Genomic DNA, 20498 nt, shown 5'->3' on the forward strand with positions numbered 1-20498 from the left:
CAACCAAGAGTCAGCATGCATGACCTGAAGTTCCATTCATTAAATCTGATATTTTTAAAAGAAATGTTTCTCTAAGAACTCTCTTTCTTATGTGCATATTTGAAGTAGGATGCTGATTTCTTTAAGTCTCTAGCATAGCCAAGTGTCACATGACATGTCACCTTCACATTTAATCCTAGCTACATTAGCAGGCACAATTTCCCTGAAGGCGAATGTAACTCCAAAGAGCACCATGATTATGGCATTATCCCACTCAAACAGAAATAATATCAGCAATTTGTCAGCTAGGGGATGAAGTTTAATGACTGAACTCAAATCTTCAGAGGGCATAATAAAACAGTGGAAAACATTCTGAAATGATCAGAATCATGGAAGATGTGAGTTGTTTTTTGTTGTTGTTGTTGTTGTTGTTTTTTAATATAACAGGTCCTTTTAGTGATAACTCGTCTGGGGATAAAATTGTTTTAGAACCTTGAAAATCAGCTGACCTTATTAAAAGCATGTAGAACCAGATTACTTATAGCATTCCTCCTTCCTAATCGTCTTCTAAATTTGCAGTACCAACTAAAGTTAAATCATTTTCTGGACAAGAAGTATGATTTCAATATTCACATAGGTTTACCACTTAAATGTTACAGAGGAGCTAATCAATAGTAGTCATCCCATCTTAGAAACTTAGATTCTGCTGTGTGGGAAGGCAATAAAAGAATTAGAAATCTCAATAAGTTAGCATTTGCTATATATCAAATCACCTAAAACTCAGTGGCTTAAAACACTAGTCATTAATTTAGGTCATGTTCCTATGGGTTAGTAATTGGGGCTGGGCTTAGTAACTGAGTGGCTATCCTGGTTCAGTGGATGAACTCACATGTCTGTGGTGAGCTGCCAGGTATAGGTGGCTAATCTATGATGATCTTCATTTCTGTTCCACACTTTTAAAATACTTCTCACCAGGGCAGGCTGAATGTTTTCACAGTTGTGACAGGGTCCCATGAGAAAGACAGAAGCATAAAAGATCTCTTGAGGTCCACACTCAGGACAGGCACAGAGTCGCTTCTGGTTTATTTTTTATAGCAAGCCATAGGCCAGATTGAATTCAATGAACAGAGAAATGGGTTATGCCTCTCTGTGGGAAACACCACAAAGCTGCATGGTGAAGGAGCATGAATCCAGGAAGAGGCATAATTATGGTCATTTCTGCAAACAATCTACCTCAAAGACATTTCCCAACTTCGAATTATTTAAAAACCTACAGAAGTACCTAAAATAACATCCAGGAAGTTCTTGAGAAAAAAAAAAAACCAACAGAATCACTATCCATAATTGCTGTCAATTTATAACCAGGTATTTATCCTTATATCTCTTTGAAGAGAATTCTTACTTCCATACTCAGGTCTCTATTCCAAACACACTTGTTTACTTGTATCTTCTTCTTCTTTAGTTTCCCTCAGTTTCAAAAAAAAAAAAAAAAAAAAGTTAGTGGTCATTTACTGGTAATTGTTGTCAATCATTGTCCAGAACTTGTGATAGTTGGTATATGCAGTAAAAGTTTTGATAGTCAATCTGGATGCAGAAGTCTTACAACTCTAAAGACTTAATATAAGTCCTGTATTTTCCCCTAAGGGAAACCATTTCAAAAGTTTGCCACACACTCGTTCAAGAAAAAAAAATTATGAAATGTTTTTATAAATGGCACTATACTTGAGATGAGAGCTTAGATAGAGACTTGAGGGTCTTACACATCCAGGCAGGAGGGCTAAACACCACTTATTGGAGATTCAGGGCAATGAATTTAGGCTGTGAGTAAATAGCATTAGTAGCATAGCCTACTTCTGGATTTGGACCAGCCTGGGGCTGAAGTGCGGATGGGTGGACATACGTGAGCAAATCTCTCTAGAGAGTGTTGTCCAATAGAAAAAGAATATGAGTTACTTGCATAACTGAGTTTTCTAGTAGTCATATTTAAAAAGTAAAAAGAAACTGGGATGTGTGGGTGGCTCAGTTGGTTGGGTGGTTGAATCTTGGTTTCAGCTCAGGTCATGAACTCAGGGTCCTGGGAGCCAGCCTGGCATTGGGTTCTATGTTCAGCAGGGAGTCTGCTTATCTCTCTCTGCCCCTCCTCTCTCTCTGTCAAAAATAAATAAGTAAATCTTAAAAAAAATAAAAATAAAAAGCAAAAAAAAAAAATCAAGTGAAATTAACTTTAAGAACATATTTTATTTAACTTTATATATCCAAAATAGTAAATCTTCAACATAAAATGAAGGATGGCCTCTACTTTGGCTTTAGAGGCAAAAAATATGTCATGGTGCTCTTTGTATGCTTCGTATCTAGCTCAGTGCTTGGCACAGAATATGTGACCAATAAATGTAGGCTGAAGGAAAAAAAGCAATATAACCATTGGGTACCTGTAATTCAGTCTTTAATGACTGTGTTGTCATTGCCTGGAAAGATAACCATTTTCCCATGCATTTTTGGTTTCAAATTCTTATAACTAAAGGTCAGTCCAACTAACTTAATCATATATTCTTAACTTTCAAATTATATAAACAACTTACATTGTTTCTGAATTCCACTTGACAGCTTATTTGAGAATAGAAATTCTTTAGACATGAAGTAAGTTTGTCATTTAGACTAGTGTTAAATAACCTAGAGAGTGTGGTAAGGACAGTCCTTGGCTGCCTTGGGGTCCTTCATAAAGACATATATGTATTTTTCCAGTAAATGGATTTCATGTAGTTTACACTTACAATTCCCATTTGACTTTGGGTTCTATGACAGCTATTTTTTTTTCTGCTATAAAAGCACTTAGTCTCTTAACTCCACTTGATGGGCCTTCCTTCAAATATTCATAAGATTTTCTGTAAATGTCCAAGTTTCCTTTCTGAAACTATAAATATATCAGTAAAAGAAGAATCACATCTCAAGCCAAGACAGGCTCAAATATTAGCCTGAGATTCTCTTTCAAGTTAATCTCTAAAATACAGATCACAGTTTAAGAAAAAAAGTGATGTTTCTTGACAAAAAAAGACTGGGTCCGAAGTTAGTGAAAATATGTACAAAAGGAAGAATCCTCAGAGACTGGTAGATCCTAAAACTCTATTCACCAATCTGAGCAACACACATGGCATAGTTTAATGCTCATGAATCCACATGGCTAAGAATATTATCCAGAGACCTCTCAGTGTTTTTTTTTTAATCTCCCAAATCATTTAGTTAATAAAACAAAAATTGTTAAGCATTTACTATCAAAGAGTGCTGGGTGAAGGACAATGAGAAGTGCTGTAGGAGCAGAAGTTAAGATCCACTCTTTTAAGTTTCTTAAATTTTATTTAGTAAATAAGCCCAATGTCACTTCAGGGTTCTTATTCCTCTTTATATTCTTTTTGTAAATTCCCTTCAGTGGGGCAGGATTACCTCCTTAAAAAGACTTGCCTATCACCTCAATAACCCATAGTGCCATAGATTATTATTTTAAATTATTGCTGCTTTTACTACCTGGAAAATACAATAGAAGATAGATGATAGATAGATAGATAGATAGATAGATAGATAGATAGATAGATAGATTAACTGAGGTCCTTTTTGTCTCTAATTTGAGGAAAGTCCTAAAAAGCTGAGAGTGAAACATTAGGTGGTAGGTACTTGCACGTCCTAAAATGAAGCTCCATCTTCACAGGATATGGGGGAGAAGAAAAGTTTTTGTGGCCTGTGCCCAACACTCACCTTAAGTATATGAAAAGGTTAAGAAGAAACATCTCAGAGAAAGAGAATTTGGGGAGAGCTGTTGGTTTGCTTTGGATTTTCCCTCCCTTCACCAGTGTTTGCTCCAGTCTGAGTTTTCAGAGAATCTTTTGGAAATTGTCTCCTAGGCAGTACCTAACAGCTGAAAAGTCTCATGGCAAGAAGTAGATTGTGGCTTGTGCTTGTTTCTCTCTCTCTCTCTCTTTTTTTAAGATTTTTACTTATTTGACAGAAAGATCAAGAGCAGAGAAAGCAGCAGGCAGAGGGGAAAGCAGGCTCCCCACTGAGCAGAGAGCCCCACATGGGCTCCATCCCAGGACCCTGAGATCATGAACTTAACCAACTGAGCCACCCAGGCATCCCAAGATTGTGGCTGTTTCTATTGGTAAAGTGAGAAGATTTATCTATAAATGAAAGGAAGAGTTTTGACTAGTCCATGGAGACTGGATATTTTTATTACTTAAATGAAACTGTTTTGTGCCTAATAGCAATTAGAGAAATTTTTATTGTTGGAGTGATATATGTGTTGAAGAAGATCTGGGGCTGAACCAATATTTCATCCACAGAGAGTAAGAACAAATTTCACAGAGCAGGTTTGAATAAGTTGCAGAGGGGAAAAAATGGTGTTATTTTATGATTGTTCTTCAAGATCTTGCTCTTTCAACACAGCAGTTACATACATTTATATGCCTGCTTATTTAGTCATCCCCATTGGAACATAAGCTCCCCAAGGGCAAGGACCTTATCTCTTTCTTTCATTGTTGATTCCTCTGAGCCTAGAAAAAATGTCAAGTACATCATGAGTACTTAATAAATATTAGTTGAATGGATACATAAATGGGTAGCAGTGCATAGGTGATCAGAAGTTCTTCTGATGATTTTTCTTGAAGAAAATGTGTTGCCTGAAATTAAAAAAAAAAAAAGAAATACAAAAATACAGAAGATCTTCCCCAAAGAAATAGAGTAGCAATAGTGCCTTCTCAATGTAGCCATAATTTACACTGGCTTCAGTGGAGGAGGCTGAAAGTCATATATAGGCTCCTCTCATCTAAAATCTTAGCTGCCTAATGTTATTCTGCTTATGTAACTAATTGCTACCGTGGCAGCTTTTATTTCTCCCTTGCATTTTCTCATGCGATATTCTATTGCTAATAAAACTGTCAATTTTCTTTTACTTCAATAAAAGGTCACAGATGACAACAACCCCCTTCGCCTACTAACAGCAAGAGCCTTTATTAATATTTTAAATGTACACAGTGATATTTCCAAAAGGTCAGATTTTTTAAAAGACATAAAATGTCAGTCCTAATTCTTTTCTCTCCTTTTCTTTGCCCCATATCACTGCCACTTTGCTCTTCAGCCTCAGATAATGTGCTTATTATAAATTATGTTCAACCAGGTAAACATCAGGTGGGAGCATCAGGTAGGAGGAATAGCATAAGAGGCACATGTCTCTACCATTGATATTTCTCCTGCAGCTTAATGTACAAACATGGCCATAATGAGCAGATTTCTGAATATAAAGATTCTAAAGAGCCCTCACCAGCAGGTCTTATGATTTTCATTCTTTTCCTAATACTGTATAACAAATCATCCTAAAACTTAAGTGTTTTAAATTAATAAACATTTCTTTCATGAGTCAGAAATATAAATGAGGCTCATGTCAATTGTATTTCCATAATAAATTTTTTAAAATTGTGGTAAGGTTTATGAGTTCTCAGGCTCTAGGTCTCTCAAAGGCTGCAGTCAAGAAGTTGACCCAGGCTGCAGGCATCTCAAGATTTAACTGAGGAAGGACTCATTTTCAAAATCATTCATGTGGCTGTTGGCAGGATTCAGTTCCTCATAAGCAATTGGATTGAACGCTGGATTTTGGCCAGAGATCTTGCCAGTTCCTAGCCACATAGTCATCTCCATAGGGTAACTTATAACATGCAGCTAGTCTTCCTCAGAATAAGCAACTGAGATGTCAAGAAAGAGAGTGATACAAAAGTCATGGTCTTATTAGTCTTTGAAGTGACATTTCATGATTTTTATCAAATTCTGTTTGTTAGAAGTGAGTTAGTAGGTCCTGTCAGCATTCAGGGGAGAGCATAAATACCAGGAGGTAGAGATCAATGGAGCTCATCTTAGAGGCTGTCTACCACAATTATGAAGCATGAATTTGCACCAATCAAAAGAAAAAAAGAAGAAGCTTTTTGATTGTTGATTATGTGACAGGCGTGGTACTAAGGATTTTATACGAAATCATTATTTCAGGGAAGCCCGGTGGCTCAGCAATTTAGTGCCACCTTTGGCCCAGGGTGTGATCCTGGAGACCCAGGATCCAGTCCCATGTCGGGCTCCCTTCATGGAGCCTGCTTCTCCCTCAGCCTGTGTCTCTGTCTCTCTGTCTCTGCATCTCTCATGAATAAATAAATAAAATCTTAAAAAAAGAGAGAAATAATTATTTCAGAAAAATTCTATAAGGTGAGTGTTATTAATATCCAGAGGTTATAAATGGAGGCTCAGGGTCATAAGGCAACGTCGTCAAGATTTCACAAATAGTCTGAGATAGACCTTGACTCGTAATCACTGTACTTCATAATTTTATTCTACTCCTTTTCAAATCTTTCTTTGTGATCAGTGATAGACCTCTACAAAAGATAGCTGGCTAGTTTTTGAACCATATCTCTGGTTATGAGAGAGTATACATTGAGCTAGGCTACTTAGGAATAGAACCATAACTGACACACAGCAAATGTTTTTCTATGCTAAGAACCAGGGATAGATGTTAACCAGATGTAGACATTACCTTCTAGAAGCTACTATGTGGTAGGGAGGCTGCACTATAAAGATCCTGGTATAGGGCAGAATGACCAATGATGAATTATACTTGGGGAAGTGAAGATCATGACAGGATTTGATTAGTCATTTGCTAGGAAGGCCAATATGTGGTTTCTGACTATGAATAATTCTTAAGAAATCTACCATTCAAAAGAGGGTGGTACCCCCACTGCAGTGTCAGTGAACACTACGAGGGGAGCTCAACTCCAACAACTGCCCAGCAATAACAAGGAATACCCCTCACCTTAATTGTCAACAAAGGCCAAGTGAAAAACCTGGAATTCTTCCTCCATCTGACAGTAATGAGATGGTCATTCCAATATCTTGCACTGCTGGAGCTGCGTGAGAAAAAAAAAAAAACAACTGAAGGGTGCCTGGGTGGCTCAGTTGGTTGAGCATCCAACTATTGGTTTCAATTCAGGTCATGATCTCATGGGTCATGGGATCAAACCCTGTGTTGGGCTCCATGCTGAGCACAGTCTTCTGGAAATTCTCTCCCTCTGCTCCTTATCTGACTCTCTCTTTCTCTCTCTAAACTAAATAAATAAATCTTTAAAAAGGGGGAGAGAGAGAGAGAGAGAGAGAGAGGAAGAGAATGCCAACTGAAATAGGTCTAAATAAGAGCCAGAGTCTCATGATGTAATTTGAACATATAATGGTTTCAGTAAAAAATCATTGCTAATGCTAAGGACCAGGAAAACCTAAAACAAAAATGAAAAAGACAGTGAATAGATTCTATAAAGACTGCAGAGAGGGATCCCTGGGTGGCGCAGCAGTTTAGTGCCTGCCTTTGGCCCAGGGAACGATCCTGGAGACCCGGGATCGAATCCCACATCGGGCTCCCGGTGCATGGAGCCTGCCTCTCCCTCTGCCTAAGTCTCTGCCTCTCTCTCTCTCTCTCTCTCTCCCTCTCTTTCTGTGACTATCATAAATAAATAAAAAATTAAAAAAAATGTCTGGTAAAAAAAAAAAAGACTGCAGAGATGTTAGAATTACTTGACAAAGATTTTAAACCATCCATGATAAAAATGCTTCAATAAGCAATAATGAATATACTTAAACAAATAAATAGAAATATTCACTAAAGGAGCAGTTAGTTGGGTGTCCAGCTTTTGATTTTGGCTCAGGTTATGGTCTCAGGGCCATGAGATCAAGCCCTGTATCAGGCTCCACACTCTTCAAGGAGTCTGCTGAGATCCTTTCCCCGCCCCCTCTCTCTGTGCTTCTTCGGGCTCATGAACATTCCATCTTGCAAATAAATAAATAAATCTCTTACAATAAAATGTTCACTAAATAAATAGAAAGTTTCAACAAAGAAATATACATAATAACCAAATAGAAATTTTAAAACTGAAAAATAGAAATATAAAATAATATAAATACCAATCTGAAAAACAAAGAGAAGTTGGACTAAAGATTTAAAAGAACATGGCCTCCAGGACCTAAACAAATATCAACCACTTATATCATTAGAATTTTGGAAGGAGAGGAAAAAGAAGGCAAGTTGAAGAAATATTTTAAAGAATTAATGGCTGAAAACTTCCTAAATTTGACAAGATACATCTGCCTACAGATTCTAGAAGCTGCATGAATCTTAAAAAGGATAAACTCAAGCAAATCCACAAAATATATCCAAAGCAAGCAGAAGGAAGTAAACAATAAAAATAAGTAAACCAATGAGATTAAAAATTTTACAGTACAGAAAACCATTAAAACAAAAATCTGGTTCTTTGAAAATATTAGTAAAATTTACAAACGTCTTGCAATTTTGACAAAGAAAGGTAGAAAATAGAAATTGGCAATATCATAAATAAAATGGGGGATATTACTACAAAATCTGCAAAAATAAAAAATATAATAAAAGAATCCTGCAAAAATCTCAACACATAAATTTGACAATTTAGACAACAAGTCCTATTTTTAGAAAAATGCATTTCAACAATTGTGAAATAGATAATTTGCATAACTTATTACAATTAAGGAAGTTGTATTCTTTTTTTCAGGATCCTATACTTTTAATCATGCAATAGCATTTTATTTTATTTTTATTGAACTATAGTTGACAGGAGATTATATTCTTAATTTAAAACTTTCCCCATAAAGTAATCTCCAAGCCTCGATGCTTTCAGTGGAGAATTCTATCAAACATTTAAGGAATAATTAAGACCAATTCTATACAGTTTCTTCCAGAAAACTAAAGAGTACATAATACTTTCCAGTTGATTTTATGAGGCTAATATCTCCCTGATAACAAAATAAAGACAGTACAGAAAAAGGGAGTAATAGTCCATTGTTTTTCATGATTATAAATGCTAAATCTTCAATAAAATACTATCAATTAGAATCTGCATTATATAAAAGGACTTATGGACCATAACCAAGCAGGATTTATTTTAGGGAAATAAGACTGGTTCAATGCTCAAAAATCCGACAATATAGTCCACAATATTATCAGGCTAAAGGGTAATCATGTAATTATAATGTAGGAAAAGCATTTGATAAAATATGACACTAATTCATGATAAAACTCTCAGAAAAATTGGGGAAAAGAGAGAAATATCCTCAAAGTGATAAAGTGTGTCTATTTTTAAAACCTATAGCTAACACTATAATTAATAATGAAAGACTGAATACTTTCTCCCTAAGATTGAAAATAAGGCAAGAATGCCCTCTCTGACTAATATTATTTAACACAGTACTGAAAGTTCTAGCCAATGAAGTATGGTAAAAAGGAAATAGAAGACATAGATCAGAAAGGAATAAATGATACTGTTCCTATTTGCAGGTGACATAATTATCTATGTGGAAAACCACAAGGAATCTACAAAAATACTCCTACAAACTAGTAAGTGAGTTCAGCAAGGTTTCAGGATACAAGGTAAGCATACTAAACTCAATAGTGTCTCTATATACTACCAATGAACATATGGACACCAAAGTTAAATATAATACCATTTAGGGATGCCTGGGTGGCTCAGTGGTTGTGCGTCGGCCTTTGGCTCAGGACGTGATTCTGTAATACTGGGATCGAGTCCCACATCAGGGTCCCTGCATGGAGCCTGCTTCTCCCTCTGCCTATGTCTCTGCCTCTCTCTCCCTCTCTCTCTCTCTCTCATGAATAAATAAATAAAATCTTTAAAAAAATAATAATACCAATTACAGTTTTTTAAAAAATGAAATATTTAGATGTAAATCTAACAAAATATTTACAGGATTTATTTGCTGAAAATTATATAATACTGATGGAAGAAGAAAAGATGTAAATAAATGGAGAAAAATGCCATATTCATGGATTGGAAGACACAACAATGACGTCAGTTCTCAAACTCATATACAGGTTTAATGCAATTACTATCAAAACTACAGCAAGATTTTTATATAGTTATAGATGGGGACTATTCTAAAAATTGTGTATAAGGGAAAGAGAACTAGAATAGCTAAAACCAGGTAAAGAGTACAGAGAATCTCTGTATTATTTCTTACACTATCATGTTGAATCTATAATTATCCCGGAATAAAAGGTTTAATTTATAGAAATTGGGAAAAACCCATAAAAGGAATGGTGGGGGGAAGGATGGCATCTGTATCTTCTGTGAAGTCTCAAGATTTATGCTATCCTTTAAATCCAGAACTATCCCAGGATCCCTTCCTATGGAGAGAAGCTGAGCCCTGCAGAGCAGAGGTTTTGCTTTGTGTTTCTCTTTAGAAGTGACAAACTTATGTGTTGTTGAATCTACAAAGTAGTTTATTTTTGTTTTGTTTCCCTTACCTATGGTGATTTGTCTAGTACCAAGTTGCTATGGCTGAGGTCAAAGAGGTTTCTGCTCATGTTCTCCCAGTTAAGAAATGGGCAGAAGACCTGAATAGACACTTTTCCAAAAAAGATCCAGATGGCCAACAGACACATGAATAGATGCTCAACATCACTCATCATCAGGGAAATGTAAATCAAAACCACAATGAGATACCATTTCACTCCTGTCAGTATGGCTAAAATTAACAACACAAGAAACAACAGGTGTTGGTGAGGATGCATAGAAAGGGGAACCCCCTTACACTTTTGGTGAGAATGCGTACTGGTGCAGCCATTCTGGAGAACAGTATGGAGGTTCCTTAAAATGTTAAAAGTAGAACTACCCTACATTCCAGCAATTGCACTACTAGGTATTTACTCAAAGAATACAAAAATACAAATTAGAAGGAATACATGCACCTCGATGTTCTTAGCAGCATTATCAACAATAGCATAGGGAGAACCCAAATGTCCATCAATTGAAGAATGGATAAAGAAGATGTAGAGTATGTGTGTATGTGTGTGTGTTATCTATCTACACACACACAATGGAACACTCAGCCATCAAAAGAATGAAATCTTGCCATTGCAATTACATGGATGGAGCTTGTGTATTATGCTCAGTGAAATAAGTCAGTCAGAGTAAGACAAATACCATATGGTTCCACTCATATGTGGAATTTAAGAAACAAAACAGATGAAGATAGGGGGAGAGGAGGATAGAGGGAAACAAACCATATAAGGAAATACATTTTAAAAGAAATGTAGAAATGGCCAGTTTGCCCATCTCAATCAAAGTGGCAGGGAGCTAAGATTTGACTCATTTTCTGTTTTTAGTCCCAGGCTCTTTCAACAATACCATACTGTCTATCTTGAGAGGCAATAGCAGGTCATATACTATTGTTGGGTCAACATTTTTTTTTTCTTTTCTTTTTACAGATTTTTTAACTTATTTATTCATGAGAGAGAGAGAGGTAGAGGCAGAGAGAGAAGTGGGCTCCCTGGGGTCCTGGGATTATGACCTGAGCTGAAGGCAGATGCTTAAACAACTGAGCTACCCAGGCACCTGGGTCAACCTTATTTCTACTACCTCACATTTGAGAATAATTCACTTAAAAACAATCAGATGAAAAAAAAAAAAAAACAATCAGATGAAATATATGTACAATCATTCATAATGGCATAAAAGTAACAAAGAAAGAAAAGAAAGAAACAGAGAGAAACAAAGAGATAGCAGAAGACCCAGAACCAAGTCTCACCACTATTTTAAATATTCTTATGACTCTAGTAAAATCCACTATCTTTGAGTGGGGTTCATGTCTTCATTTCCTACTGCAGGCACTCTTGCTTTAAGATCAAATGCAATAAAAAAAAAAAGATCAAATGCAATAAAACAAATAGATGCAACTTGAAGAGTTAAAAGCACCAGAAGTAGGATACATCTATCATTAACTAATAATCGCTGCAAAGAGAGAAATCAAAGTACCATACTTTGAGTAAAAAATACATCTGCCTGAGCACGCCTATTCCAGATCATGCCTGAATTTCCACCTTTTTTACCTGCCTTCTAAAGCCTCTTAGCTGTAAATCTCAATAAAACCTTCAAAAGGCAATTTGGTAGAAAAATGTTTTAGCTAAATGCCTTTTGCAATGATATGTCAAAGAGGATTTAATTCCTTTTGCTTATGCTTCTCTCATCTTACAAGTATGTTGGATACCCAGATATTCCTTTCTGGATGGTTCCTCAAGCAGAACAGAATTGGCTTCCAGTTGATGATCAATTTAACTCCTGTGCACACTAAAATGTATTTTCAAGAACTGCACTAATAAAAAAAAGATGAAAGAAAGAAAAGAAAGAAAAAAGTGGAAAAAAGCTTTCAAGAATACGAGTTCTCAAGAAGTGCATTTCTCAAGAGTTCAAATCTGTTTTTATGAGCAAGATTTAATGGATGTGATACTGCACATCTCACTGTTTTTGCCATGTTGCCCACAGCTGATAAGAACCAAATCATCAGTGATTAATCCAACAGAATCAGTGCCAGGGTCCTGATAAATAATTTTGTAAAAACAGAATGTGGAAAGAGGTGAAATAAACCAGTGTGGGCTTATTAGGAGAAATGTACAAGGCAAAACTGGTACAGCTTAAGGTGGCTGCTAATAGAAATTAAGAAAATGATATTTAAAGATAATGAAAAGCTTCTGTTTCCTCATCTTTCTCCTTTGCCTTGGGCACACCTGTGCCTATGTCTAAAAGTTTTTATAATCTGTATTCTCCCTGAAAGAGTCATTTTTAAGAACATCAACCCAGAAATGCGGAAATGACTAAATGGCTGCTATGATTTGTTAATGGAATGGTAACGCTGTAGACTTTACAAAGATAGAATGAGCCAACTAGAGTATCAGAAAATGAACTCAAATGATAAAACCTTAGAACTATATGTTCTTCAAAATGGAGTGACATCACCTTGTCTTAACATCTCTCCAACTTTTTCCTGTTGCATGTCCTTCAAGTACCACCATTCCTCTAGGAACACAGAAAAGGTACATTTTCCCCTGTAATAAGGCAAAATGGATGTTACTTCTTCTCACTAATTCCTTAATTTTACACAGTACAAGTCTGTTACCTCTTCACCTCTTCCTACATGGGAGCTTTTCAAGTATTTGAAAAGAGCTATCATCTTTCTGGGATTTTTTTTTCTTCTGACAACTGCATAAAAATACTAAAAAGAATGTATATACATTTTAATTAGACTATATAAAAAAGAATGAAAGAGGTTCACCAAAATAGAATGGAGAGGATATGGATTTTTTTTCTTTTCTCTGTTTTCCAAATGTTTTCTAAGAGTTTGTGAAATTGGGCAGCCCAGGTGGCTCAGCGGCTTAGTACCGCCTTCAGCCCAGGGTGTGATCCTGGAGACTCTGGATCCAGTCCCACTTCAGGCTCCCTGTATGGAGCCTGCTTCTCCCTCTGCCTGTGTCTCTGCCTCTCTCTCTCTCTCTCTCTGTGTCTCTCATGAATAAATAAATAAAATCTTAAAAAGAAAAGAGTTTGTAAAATTGTTTAGGTAATGGGAAAAATATATGAAAATGAAAATGATAATATTATCTTTCCCCTTGGAAAAATATAAGTAGTAAGAGAAAAGATTACATTTGCTGAATTTTGGCAAAAGAGATTGTTTAATGCATATTTCTCCTTATTTATAGGGTAAAACTGAGGCCAGGGAAGGTAAGGAATAGATCCTAGTTACTTCTCTAGATGTGCAGTCATGGTCTTAAACATAAGCCTTTTGATTCCCAGACTAGCATTCATTTTGTTACACTAAGTCATGTAGATTGCCTTAAAGCCCTAGTATTGCAGTTGTTTCAATTTCCTTAGCCCATCTGGTTGGTATTCCTTAGATTGCTTCTCTGGGTTCATCCTTTGGCAATAGAATTAAAGAAACAGAATTTGGAGAGATTATGAAAAATTCCCTTTTTCCTATGTGTCTACTTTGCTTTGAGCATAACTGTGGAGATGTCTAATGGTTTTCACATTTGTGTTTTCTGGAAGAGTCATTAGTAAAAAACATCAAACCAGATATGTCAAAATGGCTGCCACGATGTGCTAATAGAAGGATAACATTAAAGACTATAAAGATAGAAGGTGGCAGTTAGTAAAACCTCATGTTTCTATTTTTGAGCTACAGATGCCATTTTAGTGCCCCTTGTCAAAAATGTCAAGCGATAGCCAAAGCATTTATCCAGTTCCCATTTGCTCTGACTCATCAACCACATCCGGTGTTTGAGCATCACATGTCCATCCTGATAAGACAGATGAATACAGAAATGAAACAGCCTGTATATAGAGTGATGTTACTAGTGCCTGGGTGGGAGTAAACCTAAGTAACATGCCCTATTCTGGTTCTACACCACCTGACTTTGAGTTCCAGGGGCCCACAGTGATAACCTGCTGGATGGCACTCCTCTTCTTCATTGCTTCACTTCCAGTGCTTCCTGGAATCACTGCCCAGTAAGCTTTTGGCACTTTGCACTTTGTTTTAGGGTCTGCTTCTGGGAACATCCAATCTATCACAACTCCTTCTACATCTATGCACACACCTGAATACACATACCTAAGACCAGCATGTGTGTTATCATGTACATCAGTTAGAAGTAATCCAGGTGCCAACTGGGAAATAAAGGTCTCATCTGTTCTTGAGTGTGACTGAACAGGACCCTGTCTTGTGTCACAGTTCATTGGAATTTGACTAGGAGGCAAATGATTCATGGAAAGTGTTAAGCCCACTCATCTTGAGGGCACATCCCTGGTTATTACATCACCTCCTTCACAGGTGTGTTCTCCTCTGACTGTACTATGAAATCTCTCTATTTACCAACTTGGATGGAAGAAAAATGTAGTTTATCAAAACAGTCATTATAGCAGCCTCAGTGGAACTCACAGGAGCAAACATAGCAATAGGCCTTGTTTTACTAGATAGTAACACACTTCTCAGAGTATGTCACTTCATAGGCTATTTCTTCAAAGTTTCCCATTAAACACCTGAATTTATAAGATAAGTAATCTGACTTACCATGAAAAGTCACTTTGCTAAATCAGTTCACAGGACATTACTAAAAATGTCTGAGTCTTCCAGATAAGGAAGATAAATTAACTTATGAAAACATCAACCTGTGTTGCCTTTGCTGCTTCCCGTGGCACTTTGGAATTTATTCCCTTGAGAGGAGAGTCTAAGAAACAGTACACAATTTTATTAAAGTATTGACTAACAACTTATGATATTATAGAATGATGATCTGGAAGACTGTTATCCATGGGTGCTTGCTATTCCAAATCTTCAGCATCTATGGTGGGACACCAAACAATCTGATCAGCAGCAGGAAGCCTGGGAAGATAGAAAGGGTCCTGGGAATGGGTTTGGGGAAACCAGAGTGGTCACTGGGGCCTCAGAGGAAAGGCACTTTACCATCCTATTACTGTATAGAAGTGTTTAAATATTTAATGACTAGTTTGACTGTTCTTAAGTACTAATTAAATATTCTGTGAGCAAAACCAGGGCGACTAGCCTCCAGCAGGTGCTCACCATTCTGCTTCTGGTTGCTGCCACAGAGTGAGAACTGGAAAGTGTCAGAGACTGACAGATGCCAGGTAATCAAAGCCAGTTCCTTTGCCTTAAGAGAAGGTGCAGAGCTTCCATGGGCTCAGGCTGAGGCTGGGGTTTCTGTAACTATGCACTTATTAGCTCCACCCTTCCTTTTCCCTTCCTTGCTTCCCAATCTACTAGTTTCTCCCAGAAGCACACAAATCCTACCTGACACAAGGGTCGGACTCTTGCAGACCTGACCTAATAAACTCTCTAAGCTGCAGTTATTATTTAGCTCTGAATATTATGGATTCCATTTCTTTTCCTTCCTTGACCTCTTATGAGGTCGCTACACTAGTCCTTACTGATTGATACCATAATGTTTATTTTTTATACAGAGCTTCTATTTCAATCCCAGAAGACATTATGTCTCCAAGTCTCAGAGTTCGGTTTTGAAAAAATCATCAAGTCTGTGTCTATTGGTTTAGCTATTTCTGCTCTGAATTGGTGATGCCAAATTCCATGCAAATGTGGAACTACCAGAAGCATGATTTCCTTCAGAGCAAAAGGCTCCCCTCTAATGCTGATATCTGAACATCTTTCATAGTTCTAGTACTACTACTGCTGATAAAAAATAAGAAGCTATCATGTTTTATGCATTATATCATTTAAGTCTCAGAAAAACACTTTAAAATGAGTATCATCAATTCCAAAGCACTTGAGGAAAACTGAGGCAGCAAGCATTAAGGAATTTTTCAAATATTGCTCTTCTACCATGTTGAAAAGCCAGGCTATAGGTTCCCAACTATTTAGTACCAAAAACTGCTTCTGATTCCACTGCTGATTGTGTCCCCCCAAGGCAAGTGTGGGATTGAGCTTCCTGCCATTGATGGGACAATGAGAGAGCCCAGTTTATTTTCTTCAATAGCTGAAAGTTCCCTGGACTCAGCTGAGCCCCACATCTTGCTTCCTGTTATCAAGACCCTTGTGAGAGCAGCCTGGGCACATGCTGTCCATTTTCTGCCCTCCTGGGTTCTGCTCAGATACCCCCTGTCACCCAATTACATTATTCCTTCATGTAATCCCAATAGCCAGTTGTTTCATTATCCTTTTCTGAGATTCTTAAAAAGAAGGCTCACACAAAAGCATTTCTTGACAATGTAAAATTTACTGAAGCAAGCATCTTAACAATTTATATAGAAAACAATTAATAGCTATAGGGGTTCTCTTCCTCTTTGAAATCCCCCCCACACTCATTGCTCAGCTGGCTAACTCCCTTCTTTCCCAACATTATTAAAATTCTGTCTCATGTGCTGCATGTGGAAGCCAGTCTGAAGCTGAATTCCATACTCAGTCACATATCAAAGGCTTTTTTTCAGAAGAGCCAGCCTTCTCCCACAAATTAATTTCTTGCATTTGTTGCTAAGAAGATAAATATTTCTTTCCTATGTAACTTGCATAAAGTTAAGGAAAGCTAACTAAATTGAGTAATGGAGCACCATTTACACCATCTTCCTGATCCCCAGAAAAAGCAGATGTGAGAGATGTATGGTTTCTTGAAGCCAAGAGAAGGCCCTATCATCTCTTGAGGTGCCCCAAATATTAAGCAAAATAAAGAAAGATCAAAATAGAGTTCAAAAACTAGTCAAACAAATGTGTTTATACTGAAAAAAGAAAAGGTCAACAACTTTAATATATGCACAAAGGTATTATAATATAATGCTATTCACAGGACAGTCATAGGATTTAGTTTTAGTTTTAAAAAAATTGTCATGTATTACAAGTTTCTGTAGTGGTCTGATGATTAATTTTCGTCTAAAGCTGTATGATGAATGTTTTTTATTGGTGCCAGGATATCTCTCTGAGTTTGATCTCATTTTAGAAAATGTCCAGTTCTAAATTTAAGATTTAGAATCCATGAATCTGAAGGTCTGACTAAATGGACCTCTCTCTCCCTCACCTAATTCACTGTAATATGCCTTGGATAAGTATCAGCCAAAACAGAGAGACCTATTCTTATTTAAATAAAAGCATCCCTTACATCTATACTAACTAATGTATGGGATCATATACACAAAAGACAGAACATTAAGGGAAAACTATACTACCTTGATAAATAAATGGGGACACACATTCAAACAGACCAGTTGCTTTCAGAACTGCCCAAAAGCAATGAATCAGTCTGTCTAATTATTGATTTTATTCTGTTGTGTAAACAAATAAATCCTTCCCAATAGGTATATACTGTCTTGCTGTGTATACTACATGCATTTGAAGAATCACATTAATTTCAAATTAAGGAAGCACTCTCATCATATCATCCAAATTGTAGGATATCTTATGGTGGATGAGGTTCCATAAAACATTGAGTTACTTGACAAGAAAATGTCACAGAAAAAATAAAACAATTGCAATTCTAGGTCATCCTAAATATAGCTCCTCTTAAAAGGAAATTAGAGTACACTCAAGTTTGTAGTTTCCATTAGAAAGGTAGCATCAATGCCTTATCAATGAGAAATTTAAAAGATAAAGGGATGGCCCTTTATTCACAATAAGCTTGGAATGGTAGCACTTGTTAGGTGAATAGGTATCATCTAGCTAGGGAATGTGGTAGAGAGACTTTGAAGATAATGGGTACCAATTCCTTCCTGCTCAAGCTGAACCTCAACTCAAGAAGTGGGACCTAATTCCCCTTCCCTCAAAACTAAGTTGACCTTCACAAATTGCTTGACCAATGGAATGCTGTAAAGTGACATTGTGAACTTCTGAGACTAGATCTTTTGAAGAGTTTACCTGGGCCTCTTGGATGCTCCCTCTCTGAACTTAGCTTCCATGTTGTGAAAGACCCAAACCACACAGAGAGACAACTGGTTGGGTTTCCAGCCAACAGTCCAACAGTTCCAGATTAGCTCCCAATCAACAGCTAGCATCAAACACCGACCATATGAGCAAACCATCTTGGGCATCTGGCCCAACCAAACCTTCAGATAACTGCTTCCTGATGTGCCATCTGACCACAACTGGATGAAAGATCCAAAGTAAGAACCACCCAATTGAGCCAAGTCAACCCACAGAATCATAAGACATACTAATATGTGGTCAGGTTACATTATAGTTTTAAGCCACTAAATTACAATGTGGTTTGTTACATAGTAGTAAGAAAGAAAGAGGAAAGAGGAGGAAAGCAAAAAAGAAGTTTCTGGAAGATCTATCAAATTACACATAGAAAATCTACCTCGCTCCTACAAAATTTGCATATCAAGAGAGAGGATCTAACCAAGGGATGTGTGTTTTGAAAAAATTTCCCAGAGTCAGTGACTTTTTGACATAACCCGATTAATGTGGGACAGGGTTGCTACTTGCAAACATATGGTATTTAAATTTTGACACTCTCTCTTTAAATGAAGAAATAGGTCAATCTGCTAATTTTTGAAAATATTTATTTATTTGAGAGAGAGCAAACGTGCATTTATGCACATTGGGAGAAGGCCAGAGGGAGAGAATCTTTAAGCAGACTCCCCACTGAGTGTAGAGACCCCTGTGGGGCTAGATCTCATAACCCTGAGATCACAGACCTGAGCTGAAATCAAGAGTTGGAAGTTTAACCGATTGAGCCACCTAGGTGCCCTCAATCTGCTAATTTTATAAATAAGAGACTATAAGAGATGGTAAGTGATTCTATGAGGATAGATATTCAACTGGTATAGCATCAAAGTGATTTTTGAATCATTGAGTCTAATCTTTAGTTTATCCCACGAAATATAACCTCTTGAAATAAACTCTAAATTTGAGAGCTGAAGCCTTCAAGTGCTTGGTCTGAACCTTTGCATCTTTTCATTGTTATGCTTTTCATTTGAAAAATTCCATTTTGAATTATTTAGAGGAGTAACATTTAAAAAGAAAAATGAATTGCTATCTCATTCTTTTATATCATGTATAATAGGTGATATATCTTTATTTACTTAAATTTTGTTATTATTTTTGGTTTAGATTAACAGGGGCTGGCAAACTTTTTCTAGAAAGGACCAGAGAAAATATTTTAGGGTTACACAAGGCCTCTGTTATACAGTTGTCATCGTCGTTGTCTTCTTCTTCTTCTTCTTCTTCTTCTTCTTCTTCTTCTTCTTCAAGCTTTTAGAAACCTAAGTGACATTATTAGCTCTGGGATATACAAAACGAGGTTATGGAGGTATTCAGATCATGTGCTCCAGATTGCCACTCTCAGGTTTAGAAAAAGAGTTTACACACAGAATATACAATTAGCATGAGAAATTTATAGTGTTAGATGAACAAAATGAAATACTGTTGGCTGAATATTATTTTGACAATGCTGGATGAAACAAATTTAAGCAAGTTTCTTTTTTGCAAGACTTTTTAGTGCCTTCACTATGTGAATATGAACTGCAAATCATCAAGAGATGGATGTAGTATTCAACATTTCTGAAACACATGATTAACTTTAGAGATATCATTTGTAACATTATCTTTTGTTAATATTTTATTTATTTATTCATAAGACAGAGAGAGAGAGAGAGAGAGAGGCAGAGACATATGCAGAGGGAGAAGCAGGCTCCCCACGGGGAGCCTGATGCTGGACTCGATCCCAGGACTGCAGGATCAATGCCATGAGCCAAAGGCAGACACTCAACCTCTGAGCCACCCAGGTGTCCCATCATTTGTGGTACATTTAAGGGAATAGTGTTTTCCATAAAACTCTTCTGGAAACATACATGTAGTCTAATGGAATAAAAGGTGAATTCTAAGAAAATTATTAAGGGCTAGTCTTAACTAATGAGAAGGTTGAAATACCAACTTCCTTTTAGTCCAGCCAACAGGGGATTCTGGTACTGAAGCACTGGTTGTAATTGTTTGCCTGTTGATGTTTAGTTCCTGAAATCATTCTAGATTAAGTGCCTGTTGTACATTCCCTGTAAAGCCTGCCTTTTCACAGGAAAGCCTTCTAAAAGATATCTGCCAATCTCCCAAAGATGGCAGGCAGATGTTTAGATCAGACCAAAATAGCAGCATCTACACTCAAGAGTGGACTGCCTGCT

The 20498-nt window shown here is 36.8% G+C and overlaps 1 long non-coding RNA gene across 1 annotated transcript in view; it reads left to right on the forward strand.

Moving 5' to 3' along the window:
• The window catches only part of LOC140595398 (uncharacterized), a 225843-nt gene that overhangs the window by 193070 nt on the left and 12275 nt on the right, over positions 1-20498 (forward strand). The window contains exon 3 of the long non-coding RNA XR_011996968.1: positions 9356-9448. This is a non-coding gene — a long non-coding RNA (uncharacterized lncRNA). The remainder of the gene's footprint in view (positions 1-9355; positions 9449-20498) is intronic.

This window comes from Vulpes vulpes, chromosome 14 (assembly GCF_048418805.1).
Source record: "Vulpes vulpes isolate BD-2025 chromosome 14, VulVul3, whole genome shotgun sequence".
Classification (NCBI taxonomy): domain Eukaryota; kingdom Metazoa; phylum Chordata; class Mammalia; order Carnivora; family Canidae; genus Vulpes; species Vulpes vulpes.